The sequence below is a fragment of the Mus musculus genome, chromosome 9, assembly GCF_000001635.26.
Source record: "Mus musculus strain C57BL/6J chromosome 9, GRCm38.p6 C57BL/6J".
Classification (NCBI taxonomy): Eukaryota; Metazoa; Chordata; class Mammalia; order Rodentia; family Muridae; genus Mus; species Mus musculus.
This window is the reverse complement of record NC_000075.6, coordinates 58,473,961-58,487,851: the sequence shown is the minus strand read 5'-3', so window position 1 is coordinate 58,487,851 and position 13,891 is coordinate 58,473,961.

The following is a 13,891-nucleotide window of genomic DNA, read 5'->3' as shown; positions in this document are numbered from 1 at the left end:
GTGGTGCGTCCCGGGGTTCCCCTTCTGGCTGTTACCCTCCTCTGCCATCATACCTCAAACTGTCCCAAATCTTGTGTCAGTTCAGTAAATAGAATCCAGCCAACCTTTACTGAACACCTATTGTGTGCCACGCTCTGGCCGAGAGGGAGGGCAGAGTGGGTGCTGGGCTGTTTCTGAAGGTTCTGTTCCCCTAGTTCTTCACCTAAGTTTTCAACATATTTTTGTTCTCTCTCTCTCTCTCTCTCTCTCTCTCTCTCTCTCTCTCTCTCTCCCTCCCTCCCTCCCTCCCTCCCTCCCTCCTTCCTTCCTTCCTTCCTTCCTTCCTTCCTTCCTTCCTTTTCTTTCAGGCCCTGTTGAGGAGGAAATATCGAGGAAATTTCCCCATGAGGACATTCTTGAGTAAACTGAAGGGTGGTGCATGTAGTTCTAGGAGCGTTGCTAACTTGGCAGGTATGGGGTAACTAGGAGGAAGCACAGGCCACCCCCACTCCCCCAAGTTCTTCCCAGGAATTCAACCCTTGAGCTGAATCTTAACAGAAGATTCAGTGGGAGTCCCGGTGACCGGTGACCTTGCCCTGGGGAAGGGAGGAATCTGCTTCCTAGAGGGAAGGAAGATAGGGGGAAGGAACCACTCAGGAGCAAATGTGGGGGAGGGCAAGTTTCAGTCTAAGTGGCCCTGTTGGTGCCACTGGGAAGACTGTATGAAGTGGAACAGAGAAAAACCAGATCAGGAAACAGGAGGCTGTGGACAGAAGCTTGGAATTTAGACCTGGTGGTGGTGGAGTACACCTTTAATCGCAGCACTTGGGAGGCAGACAAGTGGATCTCTGTGAGCTCGAGACCAGCCTGGTCTGCCAGAGTCAGGGCTGTTACACAGAGAAACCCTGTTTTGGAAAACAAACCAAACCAAACCAAAAAAAAAAAAAAAAAAAAAAAAGCACTTGGAATTTATCCTTTGGCAGAAGGGGCCTGTGCAGATTTGGGGGGCAGGAGGAGGAAGTCAGGTCCTATCTGCCCTCCTAAGGGACCCCACTAAACTCCCAAAAGTCAATGGTGGGTTTGAGGAGGCCACAAGCCAGGTGCTCCATTAGGAAGTCCTAACTGAGCTGAGGGAGGCCAGCAACAGGGATGTGGAGGAAGGGGTGCTCTTGGTGACATCACTTGGTGACTTCCTGAGAGACTCTGAACTTTGAGAACTAGGGGGAGGCACACTTGAGCTTCTGGTTTATAGCTTGTTGGGCTGAGTAAATGGTTGTGTGCATCTGAGCCTTCTGGGGTGAAGGGCAGAAGTCTGGGACAGGTTGAAAGAATCAGAAGGAAAATAGACCCCTGTTCATAGAAGGTCTGTGGCTTGACAGTGGTGGGCTACGACCTTTGCTTTGGCTCATGCTCAGAGAGGAGAAGATAGTAAGCAGGTTAGCTATGCAGAAGTAACATTAGCAGCATCAGGACCAGGCTGGCTGCCTAGAAGACTCTAGGACTGAGATGGGGAAGGAACATTCACAGAGGTAGGAGTAGAGCCCAGGGAGTGGAGTTGTGGGTCTGACCTAGAGAGGCTTGCCTCAGTGGTGTCAAAGGCTGCTCGAGAGAGAAGGAAAGCAGAGTGCTCATTGGCCTTCACACTTAGGAAGCCATGGTGACTGGCAGGGACAGTTTTCTGTGTGTAAGTAGGTGAATGGGAGTGACAAGAGCCAAATTGTTGGGCATTTAGGACTGAATGGCTGGTGAGGAAGACATTTCAAAAGCTGGGTAGACAGGAGGTGGAGCTTCCAAACACACAGGTAGGTAGGCCTGCAGACTTGGAGCCAGATGGAATTTTAAGGTGGCCTGAGGAGTTCTGGATTCAGGACAGTGATGGCGGTGAAGGTATCAATAGTTTCATTTGGTCTCTGTGTCCTCTCAGAGGTAATATTCACAGGGTCTTCTACAACTACTGGGGAATTCCTCCTCTGCTGCCTTTTGAGAGGATGTCTAGTGTCCTGGACTGGGGTTCACCTGAGGATGTGACTCCAGAGACCCTACCCATCACTTGGCTTAAATGTGTGGTAAAATGCACATGGGCCATTTTACCTAGAGTCTATAGTTCTGTGGCACTAGGTACATTTCGTGGAAGTCAGAGTCCCAGCCCTGTTTCTGCAGAAGCTATGGTGCTGGGGACAGCCAGCAGCGAGCGTGGACTAAGCCGGAGACAGCGAGATGAGGGTCTCATCTTAAGCTTGGAACTGTCTCCTCTGGAATACAGTGGGGGCGATGCACTTGAATTGAGAGTATTGGGGCCCAGTGAGGTTTCAGGCTAATACTCACTAATGGTCTTGGGGCTCATTAGGAAGCTCCATGCTTAGAAAAGGGGAGGTGGTATTTCTTCTGTCCTTTGTGTGGCTCCAACTATGCCTAGGAACTGTTTATAGCTGAACTACACTGGAGGGCACCCAGGACAGAGGGTGAGGGAGGCACGAGTGTACAAATGCTGTGAAGCATGGTTGGGCTGGCCAGGGTTGCTTGGGGAAGAGCAGGCTCAGGGAAGGAGTTTGTGACGGGAAATCTTAAAATGTCTATCATGGCGCAGAGGGAACAGAGAGATGTGGGTGTATTCAGACTCCCTTCTCTGAGTTTTGGGGATTGACACCCCTCACTTCCCTGGATCCATGCTCAAATGTTGTGTCCTCCAGGCTCTGCTTTGGTTCACCCTAACAACTTTTCTCTTCCCTGGTCGCCCTCCCTAATCCTTTCGTCTACAGGAAGCATTCTTTTGCCCTTAACCAAATGAACATCCCCATGATGTTCATTTGTGTGCCAGCTGTGTGACCTCGAGCAAGTCACTTAGCCTCTCTGAGTGAGGATAAGGGAGCCATAAACATTTTTTTTTGTCTTTCTGAATTGGCTATCATGGGGTGGAGGTGTGGGGGAGAGCATTTTCTACTTTTTTACTGTCTCTCAGACTCAGAAGAAAATGGGATGACAGCAGTACCCACTTTGTAGGTTAATGCCTGGGCCCCTAGGTGCTCAGATGGTCACTGCTATCAGCTCTTATCAATGTCTTCATGCCTATAAACTTATTTCTCTTGGAGGCTGTAAACTCCACGTGCTGATGCCTCTGTGCATCCTCCCACCTCGCACAGGGGCCAGTGTAGTGGACTGTGACAGTAAGTGACTCTCGCCTCTCTTGCCTGATTTCCATCATTTCACTTCTGACAGCCTCTTCCTTTGGGAAATGTCTCTCAGTTGTCACATAGTCATGGTGGGTTGTCAGTTAAAGGACCAGCTCCTTCATCCATCCCTGCTCTACTGCCATCAGGTGGACATGTGACTCAGATGCCATCAACCATAGGACCTCATCCTCCAGTCACAGTGATTGGGGGTGGGGGGGGTAGTACCAGTCAGACTCCATCCATGGGATGGATGTGTTAGTGATGGGAGGAAGGAGGCTTCTTCCTTTCTAGATGCAGGTGGGATGGTGTGGGCATCTTTCCTACCCTGTGTAGGAAGGCAAGCAAAGCAAAGGGGGGGGGGGTGTACAGAGAGGATGCTGGCCGCATCATGTTCCAACTGTGGTCCTCCTGTCTCTCTCATTCCTGCAAGCTGCAACATCTTACCCTCCTACAAAATATCTATTATCCATTCCTCATAGTGGACTGTCCAATGATCCTGATGTCAAAGGGCTAGGAACAGATGGCTATGGCCATGGAGGGAAGCACTGTGTCAGGCCACCTTGGGTTTGAGTCCAGGTATCCCATTTGCTAGCTGTGTGAGTTTCTTTGTCTATAAAATGAGCAAAGTGGGGATGGGGAGATTGCTCAGTCTGAAAATGCTTGTCACACAAGCATAAGGGCCTAAAAGCCAGGCATGGTGGCTAGTGTTTGTCATCCCAGTGCTGGGGTGGTAGACATAAACTTATTGGGCAGCCAACCTAATTTAATTGGTGATTGCGAGGCCAGTGAGACACCCTGTCTCTAAGGAGGTGGGTGGCATTCCAAATGCCCACCTTTCACTGACCACATGACTTAAGTAGCAGTTCCTGAGCCCCAGTTACCCTCTCTATCAGTAGTTCCTGGCAACTGACTTGAGAACTAAGTAAAACGGTCCGTGTATCATACTCAGCACAGCACTTAGGCATTCGGTAAATATTAGTTGTGTTGGGATTGGGATCTGGGGAATTTTTCTGAAATCAATACTTGGAATGAATGAATGACACCAAACTTACTGGAAAATGTCTCCTAATAAAGGGTCTAGCGAGTCACCCCTGAGTCTTTAGAAAAAGTCACTTAAGACTGACAGGGTCCCACCTAGCGCTCTTTGGCTAGACAACAATGAGGCTCATCTCAGGAGAGCCATATCCAAGGTACTCGTACCACCGTTTGTCTGCCCTTCACAATATCCCCCCCCCCCCCCCGACAAACTTCCCCAGAGTCCCCACCCACTGCCCTTGCTCTGCACCCTCACTTGCTCCTTAACCCTTCGGACTCCTCTGCAACACTGGGTCACTGGAATCAGGCCCACCCAGCAGAACCTGCTCTTGCCAGGGCCAGCAGGTGCCTTTCTTCTTCACCTCAGGTGATGGTGGTGTGCTTCCAGAGCCTGACGACTCTGCTCCCTGAACCCTGTATTCTGTGGAAAGGGCATGGTTCTGCTTTTCTGATTACCATCTTGCCCCTCTGACTGCTATTTCCACAGTGCCCAAAGGTCAGTGGTCTTCCGATTCTCACTGAGTTCTCTTCTCATGACACTGGCCTTTCTGAGGGCTAGACCATCCATGCCCCCTAAGCCCTTAACTGCATTATCTTCTTTGTTCTTCGCTTATTTCTTTAGAGACAAGGACTCTCTGTTTAACCCTGACTGTCCTAGAGCTCTCTATATAGAGCAGCTTGGTCTCAAACTTGCAGCAATCCTCCTGCTTCTGCCTCCCAAGTGCTGGGATTAAAGGCACATGCCACCAAGCCTGTACTTCGACTGCATTTGCAATCTCTCAATGAGGCTGTCTCGGCCCACTGGACACTGCCGTGGTAATGACTTGCAGCTCCTTTCAACCCAATGTGCCCAAGTCTGAACTCTTTATCTTTCTCCCAGATGTGTCCGGTTTTCTCCTACCATCTCAGGAATGGCTGCCCCTCCATGAACACCACACACTTAAGATGTTTCCAGTCTTCAATTCCTCACATGTATGGTGTCACCCAGTCTTCTTACTTCTACCCCTTGGCATTGAAGGCTGCTTTCTTCTCTTTGTGGATGGCAGAGCAGCTCTTGTGTCCATCAGCCCCTGTGTGAACCTCCTACTGGATCTTCCCACTTTCAGACCTACCTTGAGGAGCCACCCTGTTCCTTAGCAAGAGCGCCAATCCCCATGTCGGAGTCAGCTAGCTTTCTTTCATAGTTACTTTTCTTTTGGTTCTTCCCTTCCTCTCCTGAGAGTCTCATATATTCCAGGCTATCCTGGGTCCCTCCATGTAGCCAATGATGACCTTAAATGTGTGTTCCTTCTGCTTCTGCTTTCATAGTCCTGGGATTATTGGTGTGTGCCACCATGCCTGGTTTCTGCAATACAGTGGGTTGGACCCAGGGCTTCATGCATGTTAGGTCAGCAATGTACCCTGAGCTACATCCTCTTGGTGTCATCTTTCTGGCCTGCCCATTTACAATTACCTCAGACTTTCCTGTTCACACAAGGTAAGTTCGTCTCCTTAGTGTGGCATTAACATCCTTTCAGAAATTTGATTTTTTTTTTAAGGCAAGATCTCATTATGCATCCCAACTGGCCTGGAACTTACTATGTAGATGAGGACCACGAACTCACCAAGATCTGCCTGCTTCTGCCTCCCGTGTGCTGGAATTAAAGTCACGTGCCCTCAGGAGCTTCCTGGCACTCCAGTCTTGTTGCCCTCTGTCACCCTTTGCTCTGTGCTCCTGAGGACGGAGCTACTTGCAGTCTCTCCCTGTTCACTGCCTGAAATACTACCCTCCTCTTCTTCAGGTCATCTGCCAGAGCCTTCTGGAACCTTCTTCCTGTGTGTGAGGACCCTCTTCTGTGCTACCATAAGCCCTCATCCAACGTAGTACAGTGCTTGTCATACACTGACATGGCAAATCCACTTTTTCCACAAGACTAAGCTGCTAAGAGCCAATGGCCAGTAGAGTTGGCTGACACATTGAACAATTTGCCCCTTGAGTCAAGGTCTCCTGTTCAGTCTTCAACTGAACATTCTGTGGCTGTGGGTCAAAGTCTTTAATCGAAGATTCTGTTGCTCTGAGTCAAATCCTTGTCAGAAAAAAAAAATCCAAAAATTTCCTGGAAATCTGTCTTTAGTTTCTGGTTTATAAAAAACTATACAAAAAGTACCTAGAAATTCAGTTTCTATGTATATGTTGGTGACCTGATATGTCTTTTTCCTTTTCCTTTTCATTCTTCCTTCCTTTTTCTTCCCTCCCCCTCTTCTTTCCTTCCTTCCCTTCCCTTCCATTCCTTCTGTCCATCTTTCTTTCTTTCTCTCTCTCTCTCTTTCTTTCCTTCTGCCTTTCTTTCCTTCTTTCTGCCTTTCTCTCTTTCTTTCTTTCCTTCTGCCTTTCTTTCTTTCTTTCTTTTTCTACCTTTCTTTCACTCTCTTTCTTTCCTTCTGCCTTTCTTTCTCTCTCTTTCTTTCTATCTCTCTTTCTTTCTTTTTTCCTTTTGCCTTTCTATCTTTCCTTCTTTCTGCCTTTCTTTCTCTCTCTTTTCTTTCTCTTTCCTTCTTTCTTTCTTTCTTTCTTTCTCTCTCTCTTTCTTTCCTTCTGCCTTTCTTTCTTTCTTTCAGCCTTTCTTTCTCTTTCTTTTCTTTTCTTTCTTTCTTTCTTCCTATCACTCTCTCTTTCTTTCTTTCCTTCTGTCTTTCTTTCTTTCTCTCTCTTTTCTCTCTCTCCCTCTTTCTCTCTTCCTTCCTTCCTTTCTTTCTTTCTTTCTTTCTTTCTCTCTCTCTCTCTCTTTCTTTCTTTCCTTCCTTCCTTCCTTCCTTCCTTCCATCCTTCCTTCCTTCCTTCTTTTTCAAGACAGGGTGCTATGTAGCTCTGGTTGGTCTAGAACTCGATACACAGACCAGACCAGCCTCAGCCTCACAGAGATCTGCCTGCCTCTGTCTCCTGGGTGCTGGGATTTATGGTGTGAGCCACTCGTTCTTTGCTCATCAAGTAGACCAGCATTACTCTGGAGGCCCAGGTCATTGCCAATATTTGAGTCTTGTTTTAGCCACTGTGCCCTAGAGAGGGAAATACAGGGCTTGGGTATTATGGTTGCCACATATCCATGCAGTTAGTAGGCACTGGGGCATTGCCAGTAAGCGTTCAACCCCAGCTTTGCTGCCTGCTTTTGTGAATAGTTCAACCACTTTCTCCAAAACACCCAGGTTAACTGTAGTGATCCCAATTTCTTTTTCAAGTAACCTCTTGGTGTTTGTACCCAAGCCCCAGATGCTCCTGAAAGACTTTTTCTTCCGAGTTCATGGTCATGGGTTGGATTCCTGTTTGGCTGAACTATGTGGCCTGAGGAGCTGGGAAGCCCCTGCTCTCCATTTTCTTCATTGTGTATTTCACCACAACTTGCTGTTAAGCATGACAACATTTTGACGTTTGGCTTTAATATGTTTAGATATAAATATCTAGAGACAACCTTTGTCGTCTAATATATCTGAGAGACAAATTGCTCGATTGATCTGAGTTGACTCTATTGTCAGTTTCAAGGTGTGTTTTGTGAATATTGAATGAATTGCTAACCTATTTGTTTGTTTTAAATCTTTATTAAACAATATGTTTTTTAGATGAACTAAGATGGAAAAAGCCTGAAGGCAGGAGCATGGAACATAGCTCAGGGGAACCTCTCTGTTCCCTATCCTGTAACTCAGCTCCTATCCCAGGGGAGCCCTGCATGCTGAGCCCTGCCATGCTGCTGTGCCTCAGCTTCCTCTTCTGAGAATGGGATGTTCAGACAATCCAGGGAGAGAGTGGGACACAGCCACACACATCACCCCATCGGTCTGTCAGCAGCACATGGGAGCTGGGTAGTTGTCACCCATGCTCCTCTCTGGGCCCTCTTCCCCTGCTTTATTTGCTGTCTCTACTCTTTTGTCACTTTTTCCACCTGCATTTGAACCTGCTCTCCAGGCTCTTCCATCTTAGAGCTGAGCCTCTCCCCAGGCTCTTAGCTTCCTGCACAGTCAGACTTCTTTGGGAGTCACTGCATCTCTGCCCCTGCTATACTCACTCTTTCTTCTGCAATCCCCATTCAACCTCCCATCACTAGCCTGAAAACCCTTCAAAGCTAAGGTCACCTTGACCTCCTACATACTCCACCTACAGGGCACATTTGAGCCCACATCTGACTTTTTATCTTGCTGCATTTGGACAATCAGCCACACAGCCCATGTCATCCATCTCCTTTACTGCTGTTGGAGGACACTTGGGCTGCTGGGTTTCTGCTGGCTCAAGGCTCACGGCTAATTGGTTCTCTACCTGCTCATCTTTGAACTCTAGGGTTGCTTAGGGCTCAGCTCTGAATCTTTCTCTCCTCAGTTTATTCTTTCCACATCAGCAGCCTCTTCCCTGGTGATAGCAGATCCTACCAATGTGGCTCCTTATAAGTCCAGATCTCCAGCCTTGACTCTCCTCGGCTTCCTTTGGTTCAGTTATTGTAATGAAGGTCACTGCTTTTCCTGAACTGACATATACTGACTGATAAAGCTCACACGGCTTATCCGTATAGCAGGCTTCATTTCAAATACCTTTAGTTTTGGTGCCTCTCTTACCATATATACATGTGTTTCTATTAACAGTAATTGCACCTTATTGTACCTGGCTGTTCAATGATGCTCCTTCTCTGCTAAGCCATAACCGGATAAGGTTAGGACCATTCTGTCTTATTCACTCTCATGCTCCCACTTTTGAGTTCAGGCAACATTGGATGGGGATGGAGGACTGAGTATGTGTTGACTGACTTATGGTTATAACGAGGCTATCAATTTATTTTCTAAATCTGATTTCCTATCAAGCATAATAGGATCCCTTAGCTCTACTATGGATTATGTCTCCTTTTAACTTTCATTCCACCGTAAATCTTTGGAAGAATTATACTAATAACAAACAAGCTGGGTGGTGGCGGCACACACCTTTAATTCCAGCATTTGGGAGGCAGAGGCAGGTGGCTTTCTGAGTTGAAGGTCAGCCTGGTCTACAGAGCAAGTTCCAGGACAGCCAGAGCTACCCAGAGAAATCCTGTCTTAAAAGAAGAAGAAGAGGGGAAGGAGGAAGAGGAGGAAGGGGGGGGGGGGAGAAGGAAGAGGAGAAAGAAGAAGAAGAGAAAAAAGAAAAAGAAAAAAGAATATTGTCACTGGTAGAAGCACATAAATTAAAAAAAAAATTAAAACACAGAGGCTAGAAATGATTGCAGCAAAGATGACTGGCTCTGCCAACATGGTCTCTGCCTCTGCCCAGTTCTGCCTTTCCCTCCTTCAGTCACTTGCTCTTGCCACTTTCTCACTGTGGTTGGGTTTGACCTGGCTAGGAGAACCCCTCCCTGCCACTCTCCTTGAGGGAGCTGGAGATGAACCGCGGTTGGCAGAGTACTTTTCTGGTGTGGGAGGAACTGGGGGTTCTATCTCCAGCACAGCATAAACCGAACGTGAGGGTACACACCAGTAATTCCAGCACCAAAGAGATAGACGCCAGAGGGTTAGAAGTGCAACATAGCCAGTTTTAGGCTAACTTGGGCTACATAAGACTGTCTCAACACAAAAAGAAGACTTGTCATGCAAGCCATAGTTGCGTATCTAGGAAATGGTCTCATGGGATCCCACGTCCTAGCAGTTATGGGGAAACAAAGGCCTAATGAGTTCAAAGTGATACCTGAGGTCTGCGTCACTGGTGCTGGCCAAGCCTGACTGTACTTTGCACTTCTCCAGAGAGCCCTGCCACCTGTCATTTGTACCCTCCGGCTGAGAGGGGGAGAGCAGAGGCTCCAGGCTGGCCGGCTGGGGAGCAAAAGCTTCGGTGGATGAATTGAGAGGGGGAAGGTGTGAGACTGAAGAGGAACTCTGAGAGGAAGGGCAGGAGCCACCGCATGGAACAGCAGGTTCTTGTCAAGCACACAATTTAATTCTGAGGCTGTAGTCCTTGTGCCTGGGAGATTTTCTAGCTTGCAATAGTGTCATTTACAGATGGATTTGCAGCGGTGAATTACGAGTTTGTAAGCAACAGCTTCTCTGACGCCTAGAAGGAAAAAAAGCTTATCCCTCTGCAAATTATAAATTCATAACTAACAGTGTTATCCAACTGGATGCAAAACAAATTCATTACTGACTACATTATTCCATTGAGCATCAAGTGAATGAACCAGGCAGGGGTTTGTGGGATGGGGGATGTGATAGGAGATGAGAGCCAAACGGTCCTCTCCTATATAAAGAATAGTCCTTTCCTATTCCTTGCATCCTTTTGGGAACATCTCAAGGTAATCCAGAGTGAAGGTTCTGGGGTGATGACTGGTCCCAATATCCCACCAGTGACCATCACTATGACCTTCACACCTTGTTTCTATGATGATAATCCAACCATTTCAGTGTTAGCTTACAATTCCCTGGTGGGAACTCACATATGGAAGTCCTGAGTAGCTAAGACCTCAAAGAGGCTTTGTTCCTAAACTCATTCATACTGAGAGGCATGGGGCTGCCATACCAAGAAGAGAGGTCAGTAGCTGGGTCTATGATTAAGTATCAGAGTGGGGACATTCCCTGTGTCTTTCTAGAACATTCCTCCCAGAAATCAGGCTTCAGGGTGCTGAGACACCTATCTGGTTACTTCTGGGTGGGGGGAACAAAGTAAGAGCTGCAGCAGACTTCAGGGTCTGTGGGGGAGGGGAAGACATGCTTTGTAACCCGGATTATGTAATCTGATATTGTGATCGAGGTCAAGTTTGTAGGCCCTGAATCTTACTTCTTGTGCTATGCTCATTTTAGGAAAAAACAGAGAACACAAGTAAGTAAAACTAATATATCAATATTATAAATTTATAAAAATAATATATGTGTAAAAAGTATATCTAAATCACTCCAAATTTTCTCCATTGGAAAGAGTCAGCTTTAGGGTGGATTAAACCTGAAACTCTACTTGTGCCTCGTTTCCCATTGGAGAATCATTTGTTCAGGAACTTGGGGCTGGGGTTCCTCTTAGTTCGTAGAGTTGCCTGCCTAGCATCCACGAAGTCCAGAGCCTGAGGTAGCACTCAGGAGATGAAGGTGGAAGAATCAGACATTAAAGCTCAGTCTCAGCTACAGGCAGAGAAGGGCAGCTCTACCCCATCTCAGACGAAGGAAAGAAAACAGCCAGCATCTGACAGTCCTAAAATCTGATGTGGGAGGAAGAGAGAGTCAGGCTCAGCTACACAATCAACTTCTTTCTTTTTGAGACAGGGTCTCACTGTGTAGCCCAGGCTGATCTTGATGGAGCTTGCTCTTTAGATCAGGATGGCTTTGAACTCACAGAGCTCTGCCTCTTGAGTGCCCAGCCACAATCATCTTTTAAGAAAGAGCAGGTACCCCAGTGGTTGGGAGCCTCCCTGTACTCCTCCAGCCTTCCTGTTTTCTCACATCCATCTCTAGCTTGGTTTCTCCTCTTCTCTGATACTGTCACCTTTGTCTGCCACCTTCCTCAGGAAAAAAAGCAAAGCCCCTCCTTGACTTGTGCCAAGAGGTCTGATACTGCCATATGTCTATAAACAACTGACCTAAGAATCATTACTCCCCGGAAGAGTTCCCTGTTGAGGCAGAGATTTCAGTGCCAGTTATTAAGATAAAATATTTTAACCATGTTTTGTGAGTGCATATGTATTTTTAGGAATAGCTCTTCTACCCAGGAGAGGTACCTTTATTTGCTAACACTATAGAGTCAGCACTATAGAAAACACTGTATGTTTTCTCTTTTAATGGCTGCATATTAATCCACATGGTTTCTTTAAACTTTTGTTGCTATGCATTTAGACTGTTTCCAATTATTGCTATTATAACACCCACACATCATCTTTGCACATTTATCTAATTATTTCCTCAGGGTAGGTTCTTAGAAATACAGTTTCTGAGAATGCACTTTCCAGAGGATTTGCCATATTGTTAGTTTTCAGGAAGTCCGTGGCAACTTACGCCCTTATCAGCAGCTTCTGTCATACGCACCGTAGCTGTGCCCCTGAGGGTTTAGGAAAGAGCACTTATGAGCATTGTGGTGCAATAGTACGTGGTAAGAGATTCCTGTAAAGATGTAGGGTCTCAGGAAGCAGGAGTAAGAGCCACAAGTCCTAGCTGCTGCCTTCCCAGACCAGGTTCTGCTCCCCTGGTTCTTCATCCGAATTTTCAATATGTTTTTGTTTATGTTCTCCCCCCTCCTCTTGGATTAATGTATTTCATGTATATTAGTGCTCTGTCTACGTGTACATACCAGAAAAGGGCATTACAGATGGTTGTGCGCCACCATGAGGTTGCCGGGAATTGAACTCGGGACCCTTAGAAGAGCATCCGGTGCTCTTAACCACTGAGACATCTTTCTACCTCTCTAGCCTAGGTTCTTGCATGGTATCCATGAGAGGGTTGACACTGGACTGACCAACTTTATGGAGGAAGATCGTCTCATTCATATGTTGGGGGCAGGAGTGAGGCATAGTGATGATGGTGACCTTGATGTGACATTCACACAGAGGAGAGTGGTGGTGACTATGTGGCAGATGGGAACAGGTAACTATGGTAGAAATCACAAGTGCAGTGTCATTGATTGCAGTGGTGGTGGTGATATTGACCATTACATGGTGGTAACAGTAAATGTGGCATTGCTAAAGGAGATGAGGTGGTGGTCCCGATGCAATGGCAGTTGTGATGGTGTAGCCACATTGTTGTTGTTGGTAAACTATGGAGATATTGAGATTGTTAGTGACAGTGGTGCCAACAGAGATGGAGGTGTTGATACAACAGTAGGCTGTTGGCTGTAGTGTGAGATACAGTAGAAACCATGGTTCCTGGTCGCCATGGCAATGAGAAAAGAGAGGGGAGATGGACATCACATAGTGGTGTTCGGGAGACTTCCTGAGGGTAGGTAGTCTTGGAATGCTGTGGAGGTATAAAAGTGGCTATGAACTAGGGCTCACGCATAGCCCAGACTCTGGCTCCCTTTCTTTCCCCCTGCGTCTGCCTCTCAGCAGTTCTCTGAGTCTCTTCACTTAATAGCATTGCCTGGGAAGAACCCTTTCTCTGAATCCCCAGGTACAGCATAAAGCCTGCTGTGCTTGTGCACAAAGCTGTAGGACTCTCTCCTCAGGCAAGGACGTCTGGAAAACTTCGGGATTTTGAAGGCATGTGTCTGAGTGGCCAACATCCTGGGCATCAAGGGGTTAACTCTGTGCCTGGAGATGGAGCTCGGGCTTCTCCCCTTAGGCTATCCCCTGCTCCTGTGCAGAAGCCACTGGAGCCAAGTAGGGGCTCATTTTGGGGTAGGGAGAGACTTCCCCCCCTTTCATTTTAATGGTGCTAGTGACCTCATAAGGTTTCCATGGTGACAAGACCAAGAATCCAGGGGGACTTGGTGAAATAGGTCAAATAACCACCCTCAGAACATTATTCTAGACACTGGGGTTGGGGAGGACTCTGTAGTCATGGGAGAAGGGTAGAGCTGAGAGCATGCTAGGCTGGGGCACCAAGAAGAGCCCACAGAAGGGTCCTGTGCCCACCTTTGTGCCTATGCCCATCTGACCCTCTTAGCAGGCTGCCTGTGGTGGCGTCATGGTGCTGAGTATGGCTCTCCTAGGGAGAGCTGACTGCCACAGGACACCTACAGAGGGCAGTTTCCAAGACCAGGAAGCATGAGTGGCTGGTTCTTAGATGAGAAGACAAGGCTAACAGGAAAC